The following is a 4,840-nucleotide window of genomic DNA, read 5'->3' as shown; positions in this document are numbered from 1 at the left end:
GCATGAGCCACTGTGCCTGGCCTCTTATCTTTCTTTCTTTTTTTTTTTTTTTTTTTGAGACAGAGTCTCACTGTGTTGCCCTGGCTAGAGTGAGTGCTGTGGTGTCAGCCTAGCTCACAGCAACCTCACACTCCTGGGCTCAAGCGATCCTTCTAATTTTTTCTATATATTTTTAGTTGTCCAGATAATTTCTTTCTATTTTTAGTAGAGACGGGGCGGAGGGGAGGTCTCACTCTTGCTCAGGCTGGTCTCAAACTCCTGAGCTCAAAGGATCCACCCGCCTCGGCCTCCCAGAGTGCTAGGATTACAGGCGTGAGCCACCACGCCCGGCCAATCTTTCTTGATCTGCATACTATTAAGGCTGTTCTTCCTAGTCCATGCTGTTTCCCAGCTCTGCCAGAACTAATCTTTTCAAACCAAACACTCCTTTAAAGAAATCTATATCCTGTTAGCAGCCCAAGTCACAAGTATCTTCTTGATTCTTCCAAGACCACTCTGATTCCTGTGTCCCTGCCTGGGCATGAACTTTATCCAGCAGGGACTTGCTGACCTAATAATCTGCTCTAGTTCTTGGTTCCCCATTAACTCCAGGTACTCATTTTCACCCAAGCATTATACTACTGGCTCCTAATTTCAGTTAAGCTTCAAACTAGCTGTAAGCCCTTAACTAGAATTCTGGTAACTCTTGGCTCCTAAATATAGAAGAGTAGGGACCACAATCACTTGCTGAATCCTAATGAGCTGCCGTCCAAAAGTCCCCCCAACCTGTTCCCTTTTCTTCATTCCCCAGCTCTGACCCTCACCAGTATGACCAAGCAAGTTCCTTAACCTCTCTAAGCTTGTTTTCTTATCTGTAAAAGAGGGAAATATAACATCCACCTCATAGGTCATTGTTGTAATGATTATATTAAATAATATATATAAAGTGTTAGCACAGAGCACAGTGCTAAATGTTACCAAATATTTATTACTGTATTGTATACATAAGTTTTAACAGACTCTTTTTCAGTGACTCTCTGCTGCCCCCATGGGGACGACTTTTTCCAAGTCATTGGTTATTCTAAAAGCCATGGCAAAAAACAGCTGTCTCACCAACCTCGACAGTTAATTAGAAAATTAACAATTTTTCTTTGGTTGGTTGTTCAATTAAATAAAAATGCTCTTATATTCTAGCCCATTCTTTTCTTTTCCAAATAACATATCAGGAAACTTAAAATTTTTCTAAAAACATGATACACTGCCTCTATGATGTTCTCCTAATCTGTTAATCTAGTAACACTGGCAAGAAAGGAAAGTCACTCGGTCATTTATTTTATAAATATATCTTAAGGATTTACTAATGTGAGGTACTGTGATAGACATATAGGATTAGATACACAATAGTGAACAAAACAGGGTCCTTGTCTTTGTGGAGCTCGCCATTTACACGGGTAGACAGACACTAAGGCAATAAATATATAATTCTAATAGGGTCTATAAAGGAAAAGAAGAGAATGTTGTGATAGAAAAATGAATGACCAGGGAAAGCCTGTCTTTAAGGAGGTAAAGTGGAAGCTACAACCCAAAAGACATGAAAGAACCACACACGTTGTGGAGAATGGGGAAGAATATCCTAGGCTGAGAAAAGGATACCTGCAAGAGGCCTGGAGGCAAGGAAGAGCTGACAACTTGGGGAAATGAATCACGTGATGAACCATTGCAGGCTTCTGGGGATCACTGCTTTTTAATCTCATTGTTCATAAATCATTCTTTAGTAACTATTCTATAAATTTAGTAAGAATTAATAATCTTAGCTTTTTTGGTTTCCAGAATTCACCATCTAGAATTTTCCTGTTTGAAAATGTGGATATTTGCAATATTGTAAGTTCTCAGATTACTTACAGGGGACACAAGTTCAGTTACATAATATTTCTGATTTCCGGAATACTGTATGTTCAGACCCAGAATCTTGAACTCATTTAAAATGCCAAGAATCCTGTCATTTTCATCATTAATGTACTTAAGCAAAATGGATTTTTCAAAATCTTTATATTATCTCATTTCTTTGTGTTTTCATCCAAGCTTTAGCTACTTATACATGTTTTTACCTAGTCAAAATAATGTAATTATCATCACGGCAGGTGGTAGCTTGTTTACATAGATAATTCATGAGAATCAGCTTAAAAATTATTACCAGCATGTTTAATGAACTCATCCTAAGAGTTCCAGTTCAAATGCTAGCCTTATCTGATTCTCTCAGGCATAGTTACTCAGACAGTACTTTGTATACCTCCAGAATAGGAATTTCTTATTTTATGGTAATTATCTGCATATTAGTTTCTCCTCCCCAAAGACTAAGTCGTTTCATCTTTGTTAACCAAATCCTTTGGCACCCCCAATCCTTGTCCAGATCTTAGTAGCTAGTAGGTAGAGATGAAGTCACATTAATAGTTAAACTCAAAATCCATAGTTCCAGTGTCCCTATGAGTGATAACAATATCTCAGAGGGTCCTGTGCACACCTCAGCCCATTCAAGGAAGGGGCGGTTGTCTCATATGTGTTCCTGCAGTTCTACTCTGCTTAATTCAGAACGACCAGGCTCTCCTTGTGTTTTCAGAGGCCAGGCGCGGTGGCTCAAGCCTATAATCGTAGCACTCTGGAAGGCCGAGGCGGGTGGATTGCTTGAGCTCAGGAATTCGAGACCCGCCTGAGCAAGAGCGAGACCCCATCTCTACTAAAAATAGAAAGAAATTAGCTGGACGATTAAAATATATATATAGAAAAAAAAATTAGCCGGGCATGGTGGTGCGTGCCTGTTGTCCCAGCTACCCGGGAGGCTGAGACAGGAGGATCACTTGAGCCCAGGAGTTTGAGGTTGCTGTGAGCTAGGCTGACGCCACGGCACTCTAGCCTGGGCAACAGAGTGAGACTCTCTCTCAAAAAAAAAAAACCAGGTTCATTACTGATCACTATCTGCCATTTTTGGGCTATCAGTAGTCCCCTGCTCCTAACCCAGACTCCTCAGATCCCAGCTGCTAATTTCACATTGGCCTAGAGATGGTAGAAAGGCATATCAGTTGGTTAAGTATGTGACCTCTAGAGCGAGACTGTGTCTTGGGTTGAATTCCAGGTCTACCTTTTAACTGCTGCATGATAGGACTTTCTTTCATGGAACCTCACTGCTTCAGTTTCTTCAAATGTAAATGATAGTGAAGAGTTCCTACCCTAAGGTTGTTGCCAACTTAAAGGACCTAATGTTTCTAAAATGCTTAGGACAGTGCCTAGCATGTAATAAACACTGTATAAATGTTAGTTTAATGTTTTCATTCTCTTTACCAAATGATTTTAAGTGTGAACCCAATTTTCCATAGCATAACAGAGACCAAGCTATAATTTACAATGATTCTTTGTTGAAGTCTCCAGGATAATTAAAGGCAATAACAAGAAAGAAAAAATTCCAAAACTGCCTACTTATCTACATTGATCCTCTATAGGGTAGTTTCCTCCCTGTAAGTAGAGCCAGCATTCCTTTCACCATTCTGAGGTATCTTCCAGCATATTAGAGTGTAGACCAATGCCTTAAATACCAGAGAGGAAAAATTTCTCTTTTTTCCCCCCCAATCCAAAATCTTTTTCTCCAATTCAATATTGGTTTCTCCTTCTGTCCCAGGAGCTGCTTTTTCCCACGATGACTGACAATAGGAATTTCAGCTACTTTCAGGGTCTCTCCCATGTACACAATGTACCTAACCATACTATCCCATCAAAACAATAGTCTGCCATCAGTGCATTTCCTAGAATTGAGCTATTCAATCAATCCTGTCCAATTTCTTTTTATAGCTGTTTTAGGATAATTTCCATGAGAACAGGGACTCTGCCTGTCTCATGCACTACTGGATTTCCAATGCCTGGAACAAATTAGGAACTCCATGAAGCATGAGTTCCTCTGCAAAAAGGTGAGGCTCAGGCCTACATACTTTCCTTCAGTCTCCTCAATTTTAATTTCTGATCTCTTGTGTGAATTATTTAAGCAAGAATAAGCTAAGTCCATAATTTAAAAATAAACATTTCTCTAAAAGAGATATAGTCTACAGAGAAGCAACTATACTACCTATAATAGAGACAGCCCTTTGCATAATCATACATATTATGAGCTTTGCTTTACTAAGTGGTTTAATAAGGTGATTTTCCAAAACGATGAAACAAAACAACATGCAGCTTTAAAAAGACAGCTTTTCTGGTGCTTACCTTACGTATCGAGATATTCATTTATTTTAAAAATATTGATTGAACACTTAGTCTGTGCCAGGTACTATATTAGGTTTTAGAAATATAGCATTGAACAAGATAGATACACAATCCCTACCTTCATTGAGCTTCCAGGCTATCAAAACAATTAATAAAGTGTGATGAGTGATTATCACAGGGGAAGTATTCTCAGGGATAGAGGTCTTCTGCCTGCACTTGAACAAGAGCAGCTCTGAATTTGATCACTTTTGTATTTTGAGACTCCAAGTAAGATTTTATTTGTAAACCTAGCTTCACTGCTACATAAAAGTTTGAAAACTACTGCCCTTTATCTAATTTATCTTTCATCCTGAAAGGCTATTATATGAACAAGTGAAAGGACACTGCATATATAGTTAAACCAACTATATAAGCATATTATCCTCTTTTTATAGGTGAGAAAATGCAGTTCACAGAGTTAACGTAACTCTCTAAAGTCTTATGAAAATTAAATTGTAAAGCCTCATTCCAAATCTCTGCTCTCTGTACCACACCACAGTGCCTACATACAAAATGGAATAAATCTCTATTTCCCTTAAGAGAGAAATATCTAGTGAGAAATACAGCAAAGCTT

Source organism: Propithecus coquereli, unplaced genomic scaffold, assembly GCF_000956105.1.
Source record: "Propithecus coquereli isolate 6110/MARCELLA unplaced genomic scaffold, Pcoq_1.0 Scaffold140, whole genome shotgun sequence".
In the NCBI taxonomy this organism is placed as follows: Eukaryota; Metazoa; Chordata; class Mammalia; order Primates; family Indriidae; genus Propithecus; species Propithecus coquereli.
The sequence above is the reverse complement of the archived record's forward strand: the minus strand, read 5'-3'. Positions refer to the sequence as shown.